Raw genomic sequence first — 23,639 nt, 5'->3', positions numbered from 1 at the left:
CTTCCTTTTAAATAACAATTCTTACAATATTGAGTGCTTACTATGTGCCATGCACCATTGTAAGACTTTTATATGTATTAACTCATTTGATCCTAAAAAATGCCACTATGAGGTAGATACTGTTATTCTCTCCATTTTGTAGATGAATAAACTGAGGAACAAAAAGGTTAAGATGCATACTCAGAATCACAGAATTAGTAAATGGCAGAACCAGGTAACCCTGGTTTCCCTGATTTCATTGGTCTTATAGGAAGATAACAACAATAGCAAATATAGTTATTTTATATATATGGGAACTAATGTTCAGTGAGGTAGGGAAGGTAATTTTCCCATGGTCATACAGCTAGTAAGGAGCAAGGCAGTGATTCAGATCAGGAAATGATGCCAAAGCCAGTCCAAATAACCAACATTTTACTGCCCTATAAAGAACCTAAGCAATGATTGCAATACACTTGCACTCTTCAACCAACAAAGATAATGAGACTGCTTTGGTGTAATGGAAAATACATAGGTGTTGAAATCAGACCTTGCTTTAAATTCTAGCTGGGTCTTACTAGCTGTGTAACCAAGGGCAAGTAACTTAACCTTTCTGAGCCTCAGATTCCTCATCTGTATAATGAGAATAAAAATAATACCTCACTTGGTAGATGATAACATATGTTAAGAAGCCCAGCATAGTTTCTGGCAAACAGTAGGAGCTCATAGATTATAGGCAGTTACTCCTTTCCTTTTCTTTTCTCCTTCTTTTGGTATGTTGACTATGATGATCTGCTTGGAAATGGGGAGGCTGTTTTATGCCCCAATATACAGGTTAATGCCTGACATTTTTCTCTCCCTTTTGAGAAAATGGGTTTCATCCTTTTAGAAATTCAGTGTTTGAGGTAGAGGTTCTAGCCTTTCCCATATGAAACATCCTCAACCCCAATCCTTTTTCCTCCCAGTTTTATTGAGAAATAATTGACATACATCACTACATAAGTTTAAGGCATACAATATTACAGTTTGATTTACATATATTGTGAAATGATTACCACAATAGATTCAACTAACATCCATCTTCTCATCTAAATATAATAAAAAGAAAAGAAAAAAGAAGGAAAAAAGCTCTCTTTGTGGTGAGAACTCACAGGATGTCCTTTCTTAATAACTTTCCTATATCTCACACAGCAGTGTTAACTATAGTCATTGTGTTGTACATTACAACCCTAGTACTTATGTATCTTATAACTGGAAGTTTTTGACCCCCTTCCTCCCATTCCTCCTATCTACCCCTACCTCTGGTAACCACAAATCTGATCTCTTTTTCTATGAGTTTGTTTTTTTTACCTATTTTTTTAGATTCCACACATAAGTGAGCTCATACAATATTTGTTTTTCTCTGATTTACTTCACTTAGCATAATGCCTTTAAGGTTCATCCATGTTGTCTCAAATGGTAGGATTGTCTCATTTTTTATGGCTGAAAATAATATTTCATTATACGCATACATACATGTATACATACATACATACATACCACAACTTCTCTATTCATTCACCTATTGATGGACACTTAGGTTGTTTCCATGTCTTGGCTATTGTAAATAATGCTGCTATGAACATGGGAGTATAGATATCTTTTCAAATTAGTGGTTTTTTTAAAAGATTTTATTTATTCATTTGAGACACAGAGATAGAGAGAGAGCATGAGCAGGGGGAGAGACAGAGGGGGAGGGAGAAGCAGGCTCCCCGCCGAGCCAGGAGCCCGATATGGGACTCTATCCCACGACCCTGGGATCATGACCTGAGCCGAAGGCAGATGCTTAACCATCTGAGCCACCCAGGTGCCCACAAGTTAGTGTTTTAATTTCCTTTGGATATATTCCCAGAAGAGGAATTCCTGGATCATACGGTAGTTCTATTTTTAATTTTTTGAGGATCCTCTATACTGTTTTCCATGGTGACAGCACCAATTTTCATTCCCACCAACAGTGCATTCTCTTTTCTGCACATCCTTGCCAGAATTTGCTATCTCTTGTCTTTTTGATGATGGCCATTCTAACAGGTGTGAGGTGTGAGGTGATACCTCCTTGTGGTTTTAAGTTTGATTTCCCTAAGATATTCCCATCCCAAGATAATAGGAGAAGGAATTGGATGGGTATTTCTATCCAAGGAGAGATGCTCAATGGAAAACCCCACTTTTCTTCTTTTTAAAGATTTATTTATTTAAGAGAGAGAGAGCGGGGGGAGGGGCAGGAAGAGAGGGAGAGAGAGAATCTCAAGCAGACTTCTCACTGAGTGCGGAGCCTGACGCGGGGCTCGATCTCACGACCCTGAGATCATGACCTGAGCCAAAATCAAGAGTCGGGCTCTTAACTGACTGAGCCACCCAGGCACCCCTCCCACTTTTCTTAATTATCAGATAATCACTGTAGAAAACTTGGGAAGTATAGAAAACTTGGGAAGTGTATAAAACTGAATTTCATCTTAACTAGCAGGCAAGTGGTCTTGAACAATCCCAATAAGATTCCATGGAAGTGCATCTTGCAGAGGACCAATAATTACACAGTTTTTTTTCCCAATCTCCTACAACTCCTTACATTCAGAAGTACTTGAAGGGACATCTCCTTACATCCAGAAGTGCTTGAGGAGGGAATTCAGTTTGCATGTAATTTCTACAGCTTCCACCCTCACCCCCTTGCCACAAGAACTAAGAAGAAGTGGACTGGGGCCAGGGTTGGAAATATCTCCAGCAGCATTCGTAGAATGGAGGTAACTGTAAGCAGAAACACCTTGTACTTTCTAGAGCCACAGTAAAAACCACAGCTTACCAGTGATTTGAGTGTGGCTAAAATAAGGCATCTGTTTTATTTTCCAACCAGAAACCTCAGCTTCTAATAAATTATGCAGCTATACAAACAGTAGCCACAGAGCCAGATAATCCTAAAGCAAAGGGCATCCAGGACTCCACAGGCTCCTTGAAATACACAATTCAGTATCTAGATTCTCTTTAGAAATGTGGCAGGATGGTATTCTACATGTAAATAATAGCTAAGCCTTATAAAATGCTTAGTATTTTGGACATTGTTCTAAGCATGTTATATATACTAACACATGTAACACTCACAGCAAAACTTTTAAGGAGATATTATTGTTTTAATCCCTCTTTTATCGATGAGGAAACTGAGGTAAAGGGAGATTAAGTAATTTGCTCAGGGTCACACCGCCACTAAAGTGGCAGTACTGAAATTTGAACAAAAGCTTATCTGATCGCAGAAACAAGGCTCATAATCAATCTGCTCTGGTCTATAACATTTTGTTTTTCCTAGGTCATTGTGTTTCCTAGATGTACACGAATAAAAAAATGACAGTGTTAAGAGTGGGCAAGCAAGGTCAATCTCAATTAACATCAGAGGAATGCTCTCCATACTGACTAAGATATAATAAAAGTAATTTCTCTTGGTTTTGATTCAGGGCCTCAACAATACAGACATGGCTTGTCTTAATATTTGCAGTTTTACAGCTTAGGGTTCATGAAGATGGTTTGGGTATCTCTTCTCAGTTTGATAGTCTTATGAAGTCAATATAGTCTATGTATCCAAAGACCAGCGTAGAGTTAGTCATGCTGCTTTAAAGCTTCCTACCATCCTCAGTAGGGACTGAGAGGACTGTTTCCTTTGAGGACAACTATGGGATTTCAAGAAGAAAACACGTGGCCGGAGACACTGAGAAGTATAATGTAGTCTCAGTAGTTTCCTATTGGAAAGCCCTAAGGGAATTCTGCTTATATATGCCATCTAAGGGCCTGTGTTCATTCATTCAATCATTGGACATATATCTATTGTGTGCCTACTATGTGGAGGCACTAAGGATGTAGTAGGGGAAAAGACAGACAAACCTCTGCTCTTGGGGACTTGCTTACTTAATGTTCAGCATGTCTTTGAGTACTACTCTCCTTAGATTTGAGGTTGTTGATCAATGAAAGTGATTACTTCTCCCTCAGTATATCACTTTCAAAACTGCCTCAGTTTCCCCACAAGTAAAACAAAGGTGGGATTGGGTTTCCAAGGAAGGCTGACTCTGAGCCAGAGCTTAGTGTGCAGGAAGTTTATTGGAGATGCTCTCAGAATTGACACCTGTGGGGGGAGGAAAGAAGCAGGAGTGAGTAGAGAGAGAAGCTGAACTGTGATACAGCCTCAACAAAGGCTCTGGGTGACCCCATAAGGGAACTCCAGAATTAGAATGACCCTCCTCAGGGTTCTAGAGGGGAGGGGTGTGGGGGGATGGGTTAGTCCGGTGATGGGTATTGAAGAGGGCACGTATTGAATGGAGCCCTGGGTGTTATATGCAAACAATGAATCATGGAACACTACATCAAAAACTGATGATGTAACATATGGTGATTAACATAACATAATAAAATAAAATTAAAAAAAAAGAATGACCCTCCTGAATTGGTACCAGGTGTCAGGGTTGGTTTTTTTTCCCCCTCACATTAAGCAGTCAATGAATACAGGCAGCCTTGGGAATGTGGCTAAGGGCAAGTCAGCTCTTTCCAATGAATGGGAATTCCCAAAAAGCTATCTTCAGGTAGGACTTTCAGCAACTAGGGAAATAATTGCTCTAGCCCTGATGGAGGATTTGGATGGTATATTACAGCATCTGCTATAGAAGCACCGGTCTCTGATATATGAGGCCCTGTCCAGCTCTCCCATCCTATGATCCTATGACTTTAGGGAACTGGTAGTCACTGCTGCCTGCTCTGTCAACCAGACTTCCTCAGTGTAGTTATACCCCTGCAGCAGTGCTGCCCTGGGATGCCATTTTCTACAGGGCTACCTGATGCTTCCAATACCTGAAAAGCCTTGAATGACAGGTCCAACTCATCTCTCACTCTGCCTCAAGCTTCTACTTGTACCCAGTAGGCTCTACGGGATCTCCCAGCCCAGGAACTTTGGGAATAGGTGTCAGTGCCTCGAGTTCCATCACAGGCCTCTGCAGACCTAAGCTGGGTAAAGCTACACTTTGCCTAATCTTGGAGAGCAGGACTTTGCAAATATTCTAGAGAGCTGATCCTAGCCCCTGTATTACATTAATTAAGAGCATCCTGATTTATGAGAGCACTGTAAGCAAAGGGATTGTAGTGTCCCTGGGATACATGATTTTATAACTTTGTGCTGCCACCTGGTGGTCATCCTGCTGATGTACAAAATAGAACCCAGGGATTTGATTAATAGAACACCTGGGAAAGGGCATCTTTAATGTGGGCTTTATTTTTTCCCCTTGGAAATGTAGAAAAAAATTCAAAGTTTTGGCTTAAGTTATCTTGAAATGAATGATTCCTGCCTTGGAAAGTCTTCTATCAGTCTTTCAAACCCCAACTCAGATGTTTTCTAAGAACCCTACCCAACCAACCCAGCAGTCAGCCCCTCCCTCTTCTGAGCTGCTCTGGATGTTTTCTTTGTCCCTTCAGCCATAGCCTGGATTGTGTTTAGGCGAATTACTTAAATCCTGTGAACGAGGTATTATTATTATCATCATTCCTCTTTTCAGAGTCAAAGAAATTGATATACAGAAAGGTGAGGTAATTGCTCTTGAGGGAGTAGGATTCAAACCTAGGTAGTGAGGCTCCAGAGGTCATGACCTTACTCACTAGGTTTCCCACCACTGCTCATCAAGACCATTGCTACTGGTCTCCAGCTCCTTACCCTGGTTACTTTCTTCAGTTACTTTTGTCAAGTCTACATTTTATAGCTATATAAACAATTAGTGAGGGCCCTCAGGTTCTTTTTTTTGTTATGTTAATCACCATACATTACATCATTAGTTTTTGATGTAGTGTTCCATGATTCATTGTTTGCATACAACACCCAGTGCTCCATGCAGTACATGCCCTCTTTAATACCCATCACCGGGCTAACCCATCCCCCTAGCCCCCTCCCCTCTAGAACCCTCAGTTTGTTTCTCAGAGTCTATAGTCTCTCATGGTTCGTCTACCCTCCGATGTCCCCCCCCCTTTATTTTTCCCTTCCTACTATCTTCTTCTTTTTTTAACATATAATGTATGATTTGTGTCAGAGGTACAGGTCTGTGATTCATCAGTCTTACACAATTCACAGCGCTCACCATAGCACATACCCTCCCCAATGTCTATCACCCAGCCACCCCATCCCTCCCACCCCCCACCACTCCAGCAACCCTCAGTTTGTTTCCTGAGATTAAAAATTCCTCATATCAGTGAGATCGTATGATACATGTCTTTCTCTGATTGACTTATTTCGCTCAGCATAATACCCTCCATTTCCATCCATGTCGTTGCAAATGGCAAGATTTCATTCCTTTTGATGGCTACATAATATTCCATTGTATATAAGTACCACATCTTTATCCATTCATCTGTCGATGGACATCTTGGCTCTTTCCATAGTTTGGCTAATGTGGACATGCCAAGTTCCTTTTTTTTCTTCTTTTTTAAAGATTTTATTTATTTATTTGACACAGAGAGAGAGAGAGAGATAGCAAGAGAGGGAACACAAGCAGGGGGAGGGGGAGAGGGAGAAGCAGACTTCCCGCTGAGCAGGGAGCCTGACGTGGGGCTCGATCCCAGGACCCCAGAATCATGACCTGAGCTGAAGGCAGACGCTTAATGACTGAGCCACCCTGGTGCCCCAAGGGCCCCCAAGTTCTATAACTTAAATAATGGTACAGATGATTTTGACCTGGAACTTTTTAAGGTAGGTGGGAGTGGTCATTTCTCACAGCTCTAGAAAAGACTTCATAATGCTTTCAGAGAACAACTAATTTGAACTCTGCTATTTCTGTATGATACCACCAGGATGAAATAGGTACAAAATATAGCCAGGAAAAATTTTAAAAATGTACCATATGGTATCATTGCATGTAAACTAGTTATATTTGGGAGGATATCTGCTCCCAAAATGTTGGGGTTTTTTTTTTTTTCATTTTAGAAGAGTTCAACAATTTATTAGTGGATTAATTAATCCAGACACAGTGCTGGATTCTGGGGCTTCAGAGATAAGCAGATACTGCCCTGGACCTCAGGGGTGTCACATAAATTGCCACTTCTAACTAGCTGAAATAATGGAAACTCAAAGCACCCAGATTGGCTTGAGAAAGTACAAGAAGACTTCCTAGAAGAGATGATGGTTGAGTCAAGTCTGGTGGCAAAACAAGCATTTTGTCAGATTGACAAGGGCAGGGAAGAGGGAATTGTAAAAATAAGGGAGTGAGTGTGCATATAATTGCAAGAAAACATGATATGCTTCTTTCATCTGGTATAGTCAGGGGACTATGAGTAGTTCAGGTTTTCTGGAATGAAGCATAAAGTGACAGGGCAGAAAGAATGCTAAGAGAATTACTAGATAGAATTGTGATATTTTAAAGCAAAAAAAAAAAAAAGTCAAAAGGTACAAACTTTCATAACCCAGTTATAAAATAAGTCATGGGGTTATAATGTAAAAAAGAAAAAGAAAAAATTACACTTCTAATTAAAAACTCCTAAGTACTTCCCACAAACTTAAAATAAAATCCAAATCCCTTACCAAGGCTTGTAAGGCCCTGTATGATCCAGACCCTTTCTGACCTCATCTCTTGCCTGCTTCCCTTCTCATTCTGCTCCAGCCACAAAGGCATCCCTATCAGCCAACTGAATTCTTGAAACCCAGGGAACCTTCTCCAATCTCTAGCAACCTCTCCATGTACTCACATGTTCCTATGACAGTCAATGTTTTCTTCCCCAGTACCCCCTTTCCTTTCTTGAAGCTCCCCTACATCCTGTTCATCTCTAGGCCACATGAGTTTCTAGTCTCCTCATTTTCTAGATCAAAAACCAGCACACTAGCAATTTCATTCTAATTGTAAATTTCAAGGATCATTTTAAGGAGAAGAGTGGTCCTAAAACAAAATGCTTTTACAGTAGTGAGCTTCTTGTCACCAGAGGTATTCAAGCAGAAGTTAAATGTCTACTCTTAGGGAGTTGTGGAAGGTAATTATTTATTGGGTAGGATTGAATAGAGAACCTTTATGATCCTTTCTACCTCTTAAGATTATATTCTAATAGCACACAAACACATACACACATATTTTCAATTTTACTAAAAGAACAAATGCAGGTAGCCCACGATTAAGCAAAATATATAAAAATATAGATTTTTCAAATAAAGTGTGAGAGGCTGTGGTTTACAAAAGAGATTGATTTGGGGTTACTTTAATAGAATCCTAAATTTATTTAACTTAAAAGGATCTTGGTCCACCTTCCCTCCCAAGACAAGAATGGTTTTCAGTCAATTTTCTTTACACAATTACATGTGCTTAGAATATTGCCTGGTACATAGTAGGGGCTAAAGAAGTGTTGAATGAATATATAACCAAAGAAACAGATGTGATTTATGTAAATTTTCAAGAAGACAGACATTGTTCGAAGTAAAGGTTAATTCTACAGTTTAAACTGGGAGTACTCAGTTGGGGAAATTACAGTTGACTTCAGATAATAACAGTGGGAGGTGCTTGTTTTGTTTAATTTGGGTTTTGATTTTGATCATTCTTGGGGAGCAAAAGGCAAAGAATATTTTCTGGTGATAATTATACACCTTTAAAAAATTTGGATAACCAGTTAAATTCCTGAAAGAAAGTAATTTCCCATATCTTTAAGTCATGTAATATTCCAGAGAGGTGTATAAGAAGAGGGATATTCTCTCACAGTCCCCTTAATCAGGATATTCTTGGCCCCCTTACACATTTGATGCATCCTTCTTACCCCACCCTAAGCTTCTGATGCACTTCATCTCCTGGTGGGTAGAGACAGTGCCAGGCAAGGAAGGTAATTATAACTTTCAAGTGGCAAGCCCAAACAGTAAATGACAGATCTATTGGAGGGGAGTCAGGAGGGGAGTCAGATTATGAGGTTCATATCTACTTCTTCAAACTCAACACCCTGGTGACCAACCTTATCAAGGAAGAGGAAAGGATTTTGACTGGGCTCTGGGTTCATCAGGCAGCTTTTAGGGGCCTACGAAGACCCTTCTATGTGGCCTGATCTCCTGCTCGACCTATCCCTGTATCATAGAGACCAATGCCTCCAATACTGGGATTGGATCTTTATTTTCAACAGAGGCTCCTGTGGCACCTACTTTTTAAATAAAGCTGATTTTAGCTAATGTCAGCTGCCTGGAAAAGAACACCATCCTCCCATCAAATGAGCCATCTTTGTTGCCTGGCATGCTGCCTTGTCAATTTCCAAATGCCACAGTCTAAGACAACTCTAGATAACTGCAAATCACATTGGTGCCAAGAGCAATAGAACCTACTACTTTAGCAATTTGAATTCTAGATCCAAAAGACTGGAAAACCAGAGACCTAGGGCAATGCTTAATATGAACCCAAACAAAGTAGTCTCTTTGCATTTTTAATGTTTTTATGACTATAAATGTAGTTTATGCATATCGTAAAAAAGTACAGAAAATATAAAAATTAAGAATTGCACAGTCTGTAATTTCTTATGTTAATTTGTACTTTCAGTTTTTTAATGATGCACATGTAGTTTAAAATAATAACAGAATATATGGCAGAAGAGTAGAGGACCTTGTTTCATCTGTTCCCTTGGATTTAGCTAGATAACTATCAAATCATTCTGAACACCTGTGAATTCAACCTGAGATGTAAGAAAATAATTGCTGAAATTCTACAAATAGAAAAGCAACCACTTTTTTGCAACGTAGGAGGTGTAGAGAAGTGAATCAGAGGGGATATATCGTAAGATAAATGATGGGGGGAGGGAGACTCTGTAAGCCAGTTACCAGAAAGTGATATAGCCCCAGACTGCAAAATAGGAACTTTTATGAGTCTGCTCCAATGAGAGACATCCCTGCCTGAAAGGTGCTCAGGTGGCAAAGTGGGGCAGAATCCTAGGTGGGACAGTGTGGACTCAGGATCCCCAGGGTCCCAGAAAGAATGGGGGTGCCTGAGCTGGCAGAGTTCCCAAGCATTGGATCAGGGAAACCAGCTATGGTCAGTGAGCCTGGGAGTGGGCTTTCAGCTCAGTTTGCCATAACCACAAACTGTGGTATGATCTGTTGACTGCTATCCATGCAGGGGCCCTGCAAAGGGCAGAAACGCGGCAACCCACCTCCCCCTCCCAGGAGGATCTGCATGGGTGCACACCACAGGAGTCTGTAGAGTTTGGTGCACACAAAAGTGAAGACTGCTTTTCTCTGAGGGTTTATTGAAGAGGGGGGGCCCCAATCTTTCAGCTCAGGGAGAACAGGCATAGCCATTTTTGTTTTCATCCTCTAAAGACTCAGAAAGCCTTCAGGGAACAGAAGGCACATAGAACACCCTGAAGCAGGGGTGGTGCAACTACACCCAGGCAAAGACACCTGAGAATCAGCAAGGCAGTCCCCTCCCCCAGAAGACCACCTGGAACATCAGGGGAATACCAGGTTTATGGAGCACACAGAACTACAAAACTCCAGCGCTAGGGGAAAAGAGTATATAGAATTTGAAGTTTTTTCTCATGATTTTTATCTTTCAGTTTAAAATTTTCCTTTTCATTGATACCATAAAGCAAAACAATATTAGAAATATTGGAGTCCCAGAAGAAGAAGAAAGAGAGAGGGACAGAAGATATATTTGAGCAAATCATAACTGAGACCTTCCCTAATCTGGGGAAGGAAACAGGTATTCAAGTCCAAGAGGTAGAGAGAACCCCCTTCAAAATCAATAAAAATAGATCAACAACCTGACATATAATAGTGAAGCTTGCAAATTTCAGAGATAAAGTCCTGAAAGCAGCTTGAGGCAAGAGCTCCTTAGCCTACAATGGTAGAAACATTAGCCTGGCAGCAGACCTATCCACAGAGGCCTGGCAGGCCAGATAGGGCTGGCATGATATATTCAGGGTACTAAATGAGAAAAACATGCAGCCAAGAATACTTTATCCAGAAAGGCTCTCATTCAGAATGGACGGAGAGATAAAGAGCTTCCAGGACAAACAGAAATTAAAAGAATTTGTGATCATCAAAGCAACACTGCAGGAAATATTCAAAGGGATCCTGTAAGTGAAGAGAGAGCCCAAAGTAACATACACCAGAAAGAAACAGAGACAATCTACAGAAATAGGGATTTTACAGGCAATACAATGGCACTAAATTCATATCTTTCAATAGTTACTCTGAATGTAAGTGGGCTAAATGCACCAATCAAAAGATACAGGGTGTCATACTGGATAAAACCAAGACCCATCCATATGCTGTCTACAAGAGACTCATTTTAGACCTAAAGACACCTCCAGATTTAAAGTGAAGGGGTGGAGAACGATTTATCATGCTATCATCAAAAGAAAGCTGGAGTAGCAATCCTCATATCAGACAAATTAGATTTTAAATGAAAGACTGTATCTTGCCCTGTCAATTTTTGCTATTCTAACTGGTATAAGGTGGTATCTCGATGTGGTTTTAATTTGAATTTTCCTGATGGCTAATGATGATGAACATTTTTTCATGTGTCTGTTAGCCATTTGTATGTCTTCTTCAGAGAAGTGTCTGTTCATGTATTCTGCTCATTTTTTGACTTGATTATGAAAGACTGTTAGGGATGAAGAAGGACACTATATCATACCTAAGGGGCTATACAACAAGAAGATCTAACAATTATAAATATTTATGCTCCTAACTTGGGAGCAGCCAATTATATAAACCAATTAATAACAAAATTTAAGAAACACACTGATAATTGTACAATAATAGTAGGGTACTTTAACACCCCACTCACAACAACAGACAGATCATCTAAGCAGAGGATCAACAAGGAAACAAGGGCTTTGAATAACACACTGGACCAGATGGACTTCACAGATATTTTCAGAGCATTCCATCCTAAAGCAACAGAATACACATTTTTCTTGAGTGCACAAGGAACATTCTCCAGAATAGATCACATACTGGGTCACAAATCAGGTCTTAAATGGTACCAAAAGATTGGGATTAGTCCCCATATATTTTCAGACCATGATGGTTTGAAACTTGAACTCAGTCATAAGAGGAAATTAAGAAGGAACTGAAATGCTTGGAGGTTAAAGAGCATCCTACTAAAGAATGAATGGGTCAACCAGGAAATTAAAGAAGAATTTAAAAAATTCATTGAAACGAATGAAAATGAAAACAAAACTGTTCAAAACTTTTGTGATAGAGCAAAGGCAGTCATAAGAGGGAAGTACATAGTAATACAAGCCTTCTCAAAAAATTAGAAACATCTCAAATACACAGGCTAACCTTCCACCTAAAGGAGCTAGACAAAGAACAGCAAATAAAGCCTAAACCAAGCAGGAGAAGAGAAATAATAAAGATTAGAGCAGAAATCAATGAAATAGAAACCAAAAGAACAGTAGAACAGATCAACAAAACTAGGAGCTGGTTCTTTGAAAGAATTAATAAGATCGATAAACCCCTGGCCAGACTTACCAAAAAGAAAAGAGAAAGGACCCTAATTAATAAAATCATGAATGAAAGAGGAGAGATCATAACCAACACTAAGGGAATATAAAAAATTTTAAGAGTATATTATGAGCAACTATATGCCAACAAATTAGGCAATCTGGAAGAAATGGGTGCATTCCTGGAAACTTATAAACTACCAAAACTGAAACAGGAAGAAATAGAAACCCTAACAGACCCATAACCAGCAAGGAAATTGAATCAGTAATCAAAAATCTCCCAACAAACAAGAGTCCAGAGCTGGATGGCTTCCCATTGGAATTCTACCAAACATTTAAAGAAGAACTAATACCTATTCTTCTGAAGCTGTTTCAAAAAATAGAAAGGGAAAGAAAACTTGTTCTATGAGGCCAGCATTACCTTGATCTCAAAACCAGACAAAGTCCCCACCAAAAAGGAGAATTACAGACCAATATCCCTGATGAACATGGAGGCCAAAATTCCCACCAAGATACTAGCCAATAGGATTGAACAGTACCTTAAAAAGATTATTCACCATGACCAAGTGGGATTTATTCCTGGGCTGCAAGGGTGGTTCAACATCCTCAAATCAATCAGTGTGATACACTACATTAATAAAAGAAAGGACAAGAACCATATGATCTTCTCAATAGATGCACAAAAAGCATTTGACAAAATACAGCACCCTTTCTTAAAAAAACACTCTACAGTGTAGGGATAGAGGGAACATATGTCACTATCATAAAAGCCATCTATGAAAAGCCCACAGCGAATATCATCCTCATTGGGGAAAAACTGAGAGCTTTTTCCCCAAGGACAGAACACAACAGGGATGCCCACTCTGACCACTGTTGTTCAACCAAGTACTAGAAGTCCTAGCATCAGCAATCAGACAACAAAAAGAAATAAAAGGCATTCAAATTGGCAAAGAAGTCAAACTCTTACTCTTCACAGATTACATGATACTCTATGTGGAAAACCCAAAAGACTCCACCCCAAAATTGCTAGAACTCATACAGCAATTCAGCAACATGGCAGGGTATAAAATCAATGCACAGAAATCAGTTGCATTTCTATACACTCACAAAGAGACAGGAGAAAGAGAAATTAAGGAATTGATCCCATTTACAATCGCACCGAAAACCATAAGATACCTAGGAATAAACCTAACCAAAGAGGTAAAGGATCTGTACTCTAAAAACTACAGAACACTTATGAAACTAACTGAGGAAGACACAAAGAGATGGAAAAACATTCCATCCTCATGGATTGGAAGAATAAATATTGTTAAAATGTGCTATCCAGAGCAATCTACACATTCAATACAATCCCTATCAAAATACCATCAACATTTTTTATAGAGCTGGAACAAATAATCCCAAAATTTGTATGGAAGCAGAAAAGACCCCAAATAGAGGAATGTTGAGAAAGAAAACCAAAGCTGGAGGCATCACAATGCCAGACTTCAAGCTCTATTACAAAGCTGTAATCATCAAGACAGAATAGTTCTGGCACAAAAACAAACACATAGATCAATGGAACAGAATTGCGAACCCAGAAATGAACCCTCAACTCTATAGTCAACTAATTTTTGACAAATCAGGAAAGAATATCCAATGGAAAACGAACGGTCTCTTCAAAAACAGTGCTGGGAAAATGGGAGAGGCACATGCAGAAGAATGAAACTGGACCATTTTCTTATACCATACACAAAGATAAACTCAAAATGGATGAGGGACCTAATTGTGAGACAGGAGTCCATCAAAATCCTAGAGGAGAACACAGGCAGAAACCTCTTTGACCTTGGCCACAGCAACTTCTTGCTAGAAACGTCTCCAAAGGCAAGGGAAACAAAGGCAAAAATGAACTATGGGACTTCATCAAGATAAAAAGCTTTCGCACAGCAAAGGAAACAGTCAACAAAACTAAAAGGCAACCTACAGAATGGGAGAAGATATTTGCAAATGACACATCGATTAAAGGTCTAGTATCCAAGATTCATAAAGAACTTATCAAAGTCAACACCCCAAAACCAAATAATCCAGTCAAGAAATGGGCAGAAGACAACAGACATTTATCCAAAGAAGACATACAAATGGCCAACAGACAAATGAAAAAATGTTCCATATTACTTGGTATCAGGGAAATACAAATCAAAACCACAATGAGATGCCACCTCACACCAGTCAGAATGGCTAAAATTAACAAGACAGGAAAAAAACAAGTGTTGGCGAGGATGTGGAAAAAGGGGAACCCTCTTACACTGTTGGTGGGAATGCAAGCTGATGCAGTCACTTTGGAAAACAGTATGGAGGTTCCTCAAAAAGTTGAAAATAGAGATACCCTATGACCCAGCAATTGCACTACTGGGTATTTACCCCAAAGATACAGATGTAGTGAAATGAATGGGCAACTGCATCCCAATGTTCATAGCAGCAATGTCCACAATAGGCAAACTGTGGAAAGAGCCCAGATGTCCATTGATAGATGAGTGGATAAAAAAGATGTGATATATATATATATATAGGCAATGGAATATTACTCAGCCATCAGAAAGGATGAATACTTACCATTAAATCGACATGGATGGCACTGGAGGGTATTATGCTGAGTGAAATAAGTCAATCAGAAAAAGACAAGTAATATATAGTTTCACTCATATGTGGAATATAAGAAGGCACAGAGGATCATAGGGGAAGGGAGGGAAAACTGAATGGGAAGTCATCAGAGAGGGAGAAGAAACATGAGAGACTCTTAAATATCACAGAGTGTTGCTAGAGGGGAGGTGGGAGGGGGGTTTGGTGTAATTGGGTGATGGGCATGTGATGTGATGAGCACTGGGTGTTATTTGCAACTGATGAATTATTGAACACTACATCTGAAACTAATGATGTACTATATGTTGGCTAATTGAATCTAAATTAAAAAATTAAAAAATAATAACAATAATAAATTTTATTTTAAACAACTTTAAACAAATTACTTTTTTAAAAGGTTTTATTTATTTGAGAAGAGAGAGAGAGCATGCACATTAAGAGCAGTGGGAGGGAGAAACAGACTCCCTGCTGAGCAGGGAGCCCAATGTGGGCCTTGATCCCAGGATGCTGGAATCATGACCTGAGCCAAAGGCAGATGCTTAACCAACTAAACCACCCAGGCACCCCAACAAATTACTTTTTAAACTTAACATTATGTTGTATTTATGTTACTATGTTAGCAAGTATTTCATTAAAGTCATGATTCTGAAATCAGAAGTTACCAACAGGTAGAAATGGGACCAGACAGAGAGAAGGCAGGGAATCTGCAATGAGAGTCTATGAAAAGTTACCTGGATAGACTTAGGGCATCTCTGACTCATTAGTACCTGATGGCTGCTGCAAGGCATTAAGAGATCTGCTGGATAACTTTAACAACAACAACAGTAGAAAAAGCCAGATATCTTATGCTTTCTTAGAACCCCCTCAACCAGGAACCCAAGATCACCTAGTGACTGCCACTCTTGGATTTTGGAAAAACTACATATTTTGTTTCCTCTGGTGGTCCAGTATGCCCTTTCTAGTGTACCAGGGCTGGGAGCTATTTCACTGCTGGCAGGAGCTTGCCATTTCTTCCCCTGACTATATTGGATTTCCATCCTCTGGGGTTGGGAATATGTGGGAGAGGGGGTTGGTGAATAATGATAGACAGTTGAAAAGGGCTAGGAGTGGCAAGGAGCAGTGAAAGAAAGGGCACAGCTGCATGTAGAGGGTAATTAGAAGGGGAATACTATGTGACTCAACTTCAGTGACTTACATAAAATGTTGGGAAATGTGCATGTCTTAAGATATGATACAGATCATGTCTCAAGCTTATTCTGGCTTCCATGGTTCTCACGTTCCTCTTAAAGTGGGCTACATGCTGATCTTTGTTATAGCACAGGGTATTCAGGAGATCATTTTGGGTGTCCTCCAGAACTTGTTGATACGGAGTGGTTGCTAGAGAACAAGCTGGTACAGGGTGGCCACCATTGCCGCCATGGAATTGCCTGGTCTAGTGGAAAAGAGCAAACATTATTTATGACCAGGGAATTCTGTAGAAGTCCCCTAATTGGGACATCATGCTTGATATAGGAAGTTTGGCAGTCAAGATTTGCTTCTAAGATCTGGATGCCACTTCCTAACAGTCTGTAAGTCAATTATTAATGTGCAGAGGTCAGTGGAATATGGACACAGCAGACTGGGAATTGTGTCATACAGACCTAAGATAAGAACAGAGGACCCCAATCAGAGCCTAAGTTCTGGGGGAGCCAATGTGGCTGGGGAAAATTACAGCTTTGATACTAGAACCAGTTCAAAGACATTCCAGATAAGGCTGTAGTGAATGTTTGCCATTCATTCCACAGGCAGCGAGAAGTCAGTGAGTGGGTCAGTGTGGAAGGAGAAATATCCTGCATTCTGGACAGGACTTGGTAGTGATGGCTTAGAGGGTGAAATGAAGAAGGGAGTTCCTGGAGGTGAGGAGACTTGTCAGGGGAACACTGCAACAATCCAAGCAAAGGAGAATGAGAAACGACCCAAATAAAAGAACCAGGGTGAAATGACATGGACCGGGACTCAAGTTGTAGTAGAGATGGATGGACGAGGGGTGTTAGAGGTAAAAGGATTTTATATTTAGGAATGAATAAGAGTTGGAAACCAGATGGAAGGGAGAAGAATGAGTGTAAAATGATCCCCAGATTTTCTGGCTTGGGAGACTGGTTGGATGATAATATTATGACCTGAGATTTTAGGCACAAGAAAAGTAAATTTGGAGTAGGTTGTGGTATAGGAGAGGAGTTAGAGTTTAGTAGTTCGAGAAATTCTATTGGTCTTCCAAGTGGAAATTTCTAGGGGGCAGTCAAATACTTATACCCAGAGATCGGCGGGGGGGGGGGGTTGCTGGGAAAAGACCAGGTAGAGGGATAATCTATAGTGCTAGCCTAAAATCATGGGGCATGGCTGCGCTCACAGTGAAAAAGTATGAGACTAAAGAAAGGGGAAGATGGATGGAGAGATTAGTGAAGTACAGAGGGAGTGTAGCAGGAAAAAAAAAGAGGGGGTGCTGAGAATGGCACCTTCGGTATCATCATCATGGACATATCAGATTAAAACGTATCACTCACTGTGCTTTATGTGCCAAATATAATCCATATGCTATGGATTATGTACTGGACCCTATAGTAGATTCTGACAACTGTGGTGCACAAAACAGCAACATAGAATTTAGTGCTTCAGAAAACAAATTTCATAATTAAACAAATTGTTACAAAATGTTTGCCAGCAATCGTAAGTGAAGAAAGCATTATCAAGGAAAATACAGGGTGTTTGGGGAGTATGTAACAATAGGGACTTGTCAAATCTAGGGGGAGAAGTACAAAAACCCCTCCTGAGAAAGTGGCATCTAGGCTGCAAATTGAAGGGTAAGTAGATGTTGAGAAGGAAAAAGGCAGGGAAAAAATCTTTTGCAGGAGGAATGAATGGTGCCAGTGAAGGAAACTCGGGAGTGGCCAGAGAGGTAGGAGGAGAACATGGTAAGGAAATGTTAGGAAAGCAAAATGAGGAGAGAGACACTGTCAGCTCCAAATCCACAGGTAATCAAGTGTCCTTATCCCCTTCTACAATACCAAATAATATCACTTCCTTCCACATGAATTTTGGTTTCAGCAGGACAACTTCCTGGCTAAGGACCTCTTCTAAGCAGCCAGTTTCTTAGGAATTGGGGATAATGGGGAAGAATTTGTCTACAGAGAGGCATGAGGAAATTTGGGGAATATTGGAACTGTTCTTTGTTTTTTATTGTGGAGGTAGTTATACTATTGTGTGTATTTGTCAATTCCTAGAATGAGTTGTACACAAAAAGTGAATTTAACCTATTTAAAATTATAGCTTAACAAATGTAACCAATGATAATATATTCTCAAATTAAAAGTGCACTTATTTGTAAAACTAATATATGCAACTTTTGAGTGAAAAATAATAATTAAATGTTACCGAGAGTAAAAAATGGGACAAATAAATGGAGAAATATTACATGTTAGTGGACTGGAAGATCCAATATTTTAAAGATGCCTATCCTCCCAAAATTGATCTATATATTCAGTGCAATCCAATTAAATATTCTATATATTTTCTTCCTGTGGAAATTGACAAACCAGTTGTCCCTACAATAAACATCCTACTAAATGGTGAAATATCAAAAGCTTTTCTTTTGTTATTGAAAAACAATAATCTACCCTCTGGGTAGAGGGAAGATGGTGGTGGACCAGGAGGTGCCTAGCCTCACCTTGTTCTATGGATACAACTAGATAACTATTAAATCATTCTAAATACCCCAGAAATTGACTTAAAGACTGGCAGAACAAACTCCACAACTAAAGTTAAAGAAGAGGCCATATCAAAGAAGGTAGGAAGTGCAGAGACTTGGGTTTGGGAGAGAATGGGATCATGGCCACCACAGTAGGCAAGGAGCCATAGTCAAAGAGAAGGGTGAGAGACAGACTAGCACAAAAGGAAGCTCATGGGGAAAATGAATCCCCATAACAATTAGCTTGGAAAAGCAAGAGGAGCTGAATTTTATGAGTTCTTGCAACCAGCAGGGTTTAAAGCCTGGTGTTTTAAAAGTCAGCAAGCTTGGCTGGGATAGAGCATGAGAGCATTGTGCTGCTCTTGGAGAGAAGGCAAGCAAACAACTCATCGACATATAATGTGAAAACAGCTATCTGAAGAGTACCTTAGGCACACAATGGGGAGGTTATTCACTCTCTCAGAGCTTATCCCAGAGAGACAGCATTCATGGAGAGACCCCTCCAGGAACAAAGGACCTAGCTTGCACCATTTCCTTCCCTTGCCCATCAGCATAAGCACAGGGCCACCTGCAGAAACCAGCCCAGCACTGACACTCACTACCTAACTTGCTTACACCAAGGTCCAAACCATCCCCCCATGCTCCAGTGGAACCACCTTTCCTAGTCACAATTGCCACAGTCCCAGTGCAAGAAGTCCCCTCCTCCAGAAGTCCAGCCCAACCCTTGTTCACCCCACATCTCCTCATTCAGGAGTTTTGCCGAGCCTTGGTTCCCATGGTGGTGCTGACAGGTCTCATTTCACAAACAGACCAGAGCACACTTAATAAAAATGCACCACATTCAGGCCAGGGACCAAACACTGCCCACAACAAAAGAGGGCCTCTGCAGATGACCAGCCTAAAGGAAAAAGTGGCCAGGACTAAAGAGCAGAGCACATGAAGCACATATTGGAGATACTCCCTAAAGTGCCAAGCCCTGGGAAACAGGGCACATCACATGGCAGGGCAATACAGGACCTTGTTTTCTTTTTATTATTATTATTATTATTATTATTATTATTATTATTATGTTCAGTTAGCCAATATATAGTACATCATTAGTTTTTGATTTAGTGTTCAATGATTCATTAGTTGTGTATAACACCCAGTGCTAATCACTACATGTGCCCTCCTTAATACCCATCACCTGGTTACCCCATCCCCCACCCCCTCCCTTCTGTAACCCTCAGTTTGTTTCCCAGAGTCTCTCATGGTTTGTCTCCTTCTCTTATTTCTTCCCATTCAGTTTTCCCTCCATTCCCCTGTGGTCCTCCTCACTATTCCTTATGCTCCACATATGAGTGAAACCATATGATAATTGTCTTTCTCTCCTTGACTTATTTCACTTAGCATAATCCCCTCCAGTTCCATCTAGGTCAATGCAAATGGTAGGTATTCATTTTTTTCTGATGGCTGAATAATATTCCATTGTATATATGAACCACATCTTCTTTATCCATTCATCTTTTGAAGGGCATCTCAGCTCTTTCCACAGTTTGGCTATTGAGGACATTGCTGCTATGAACATTGGGGTGCATGTGCCCCTTCTTTTCACTACATCTGTATCTTTGGGGTAAACACCTAGTAGTGGAATTGCTGGGTCATAGGGTAGCTCTATTTTTAACGTTTTGAGGAACCTCCATACTGTTTTTCAGAGTGGCTGTACCAGCTTGCATTCCCACCAACAGTGTAAGAGGGTTCCCCTTTCTCCACATACTCGCCAGCACTTGTTTCCTGTCTTGTTAATTTTTGCCATTCTAACTGGTGTAAGGTAGTATCTCATTGTGGTTTTGATTTGTATTTCTCTGATGGCTAGTGATGTTGAACATTTTTTCATGTTCGATAGCCATTTGTCTATCTTCTTTGGAGAAGTGTCTGTTCCTATCCTCTGCCCATTTTTTGACTTGATTATTTGTTTTTTGGGTGTTGAGTTTGAGAAGTTCTTTATAGATCTTGGATATCAGCCCTTTATCTGTAGTGTCATTTGCAAATATCTTTCCCATTCAGTGGGTTGCCTCTTAGTTTTGTTGACTGTTTCCTTTGCTGTGCAGAAGATTTTATCTTGATGAAGTCCCAAAAGTTCATTTTCACTTTTGTTTCCCTTGCCTTTAGAGACGTGTCTTTAAAGAAGTTTCTGTGGCCGATGTTGAAGAGGTTACTGCCTATGTTCTCCTCTAGGATTTTGATGGATTCCTGTCTCACATTGAGGTCTTTCATCCATTTTGAGTTTATCTTTGTGTTTGGTGTAAGAGAATGGTTCAGTTTCATTCTTCTGCATGTGGCTGGAGGACCTCTTCTTAATAAAGACCTTACCCTCAAGAACAGGAGACATAACTGACTTTCCTAACACTCTGAAATATGCACACTTGGACAAAATGAGAAGACAGAGAAATTTATCCCACATGAAAGAACAGGATGAGGCCACAGCCAGAGATCCAGGTGAAACAGATATAAGTGACATGCCTGAAAGAGAATTTAGAGTAATGATCATAAGGATACTCAGTGGACTTGAGAATAGTGGAAGACATGAGTGAGATCCTTAACACAGAGTTAAGGAATAACATAGTAGAGATAAAGGGTACAATAAATGAAATGAGAAACATGCTTGATGGAATGAACAGCAGGATGGAAGAAGCAGAGGAATGAATTAGTGACCTAGAAGACAGTAATGGAAAGTAATCAAGTTGAAATAAAAGAGAGAGAAAAGAATTACAAAAAACAAAAACCAGGAGCTGGTTCCTTGAAAAATCACTAAAATTGATAAACCTCTAGCCAAACTTTTCAAGAAAAAAAGAGAAAGGATTCAAATGAATAAAATCACAAATGAGGTAGGAGAAATAACAACCAACACCATAGAAATACAGATCATAAGAGAATATTATGAAAAACTATATGCCAAAAAATTGGATGACCTAGAAGAAATGGATAAATTCCTAGAAACATATAAACTACCAAAACTGAAATAGGAAGAAATATAAAATGTGATTAGACCGATTACCAGCAAGGAGATTGAATCGGTAATCAAGAAACTCACAACAAATAAAAGTCCAGGACCAGACAGCTTCACAGACAAATTCTACCAAATATTTAAAAAAGAGTTAATACCTATTCTTCTTAAACTATTTCACAAAATAGAAGATGAAGGAAAACTTCCAAATTCATCCTATGAGGCCAGCATTACCCTGATACCAAAACTGGATAATGACACTACTAAAAAAGAGAACTACAGGCCAATACGCCTCATTAACATAGATGCAAAAATCCTCACCATAATAGTAGCAAACTGAATCCAACAGCACATTGAAAAAAATCATTCACCATGATCAATGGGGATTTATTCTTGTTTTGCAAGGGTGGTTCTATATTCGCAAATCAATCAAGGTGATACATCACATTAATAAAAGAAAAGATAACAACCATAAAATCATTTCAATAGATGCAGGAAAAGTGTTGACAAAAGTATAACATCCATTCATGATAAAAACCCTCAAACAAAGTAGGTTTAGGGAGAACATACCTTGAAATAATAAAAGTCATATAACTGGGTATTATACGTAACTAATGAATCATTGAACACTACATCAAAAACTAATTATGTACTATACGGTGGCTAACTGAACATAATAAAAAATAAAATAATAAAAATCATATATGAACAACCCACAGCTAACATCATCCTTGATGGGGGAAAAACTGAGAGTGTTTTCCCTAAGGTCAGAAACAAGACAAGGACGTCCACTCTCACCACTTTTATTCAACATAGTACTGGAAATCTTAGACATAGCAGGCAGACAACAAAAAGAAATAAAAGGCATCCAAATCAGTAAGGAAGAAGTAAAACTTTCACTATTTGCAGATATGATACTCTAAATAGAAAACCCAAAAGACTCCACTAAAAAAATTGCTAGAACTGATAAATGAATTCAGTGAAGCTGAAGGATACAAAGTCAATGTACAGAAATCTGTTACATTTCTATACACCAATAATGAAGCAGGAGAAAGAGAAATTAAGAAAACAGTTCCATTTATAGTTGCACCAAAAAATAAGACGATACCTAGGAATAAACCTAAGCAAAAAGGTGAAAGACCTATACTCTGGGAACTATAAAAATCTGATGAAAGAAATTGAAGACAACATAAAGAAAGGGAAAGACATTCCACGATCATGGATTGGAAGAACAAATAATGTTAAAATATCTATACTACCCAAAATAATCTACACATTTAATGTAATCCGTATCAAAATACCAACAGCATTTTTCACAGAACTAAAAGAAACAATCCTTAAATTTGTATGAAACCAGAAAAGACCCTAAATAGACAAAGCAATCTTGAAAAAGAAAAGCAAAGCTGATGGCATCACAATTCTGGACTGCAAGTTATATTAGAAAGCTGTAATAATCAAACAGTATTGTATGGGCACAAAAACAGACACATAGATCAATGGAATAGAATAGAAAACCCAGAAATAAACCCACAAGTTTATGGTCAATTAATCTTTGACAATCAGGAAATAATATCCAATGGGAAAAGGACAGTCTCTTCAATAAATGGTGTTGAACAGCTACATGCAGAAGAATGAAACTGGGCCACTTTCTTACACCATATAAAAAATAAATTAAAAATGGATTAAAGACCTAAAGGTGAGACCTGAAAGGATAAAAATCCTAGAAGAGAACTCTGGCAGTAACCTCTTTGACACTGGCTGCACAACTTTTCTCTAGGTATGTCTCCTGAGGCAAGGGAAAAAAAGCAAAAATTAACAATTGGGACTATATCAAAATAAAAAGATTCTTCACAGCAAAGGAAACAATCAACAAAGCTAAAAGAC

Source organism: Callorhinus ursinus, unplaced genomic scaffold, assembly GCF_003265705.2.
Source record: "Callorhinus ursinus isolate GAN/ISIS: 27379988/994484 unplaced genomic scaffold, GSC_fseal_2.0 scaffold16, whole genome shotgun sequence".
NCBI lineage: Eukaryota > Metazoa > Chordata > Mammalia > Carnivora > Otariidae > Callorhinus > Callorhinus ursinus.
This window is presented reverse-complemented; position numbering follows the sequence as displayed.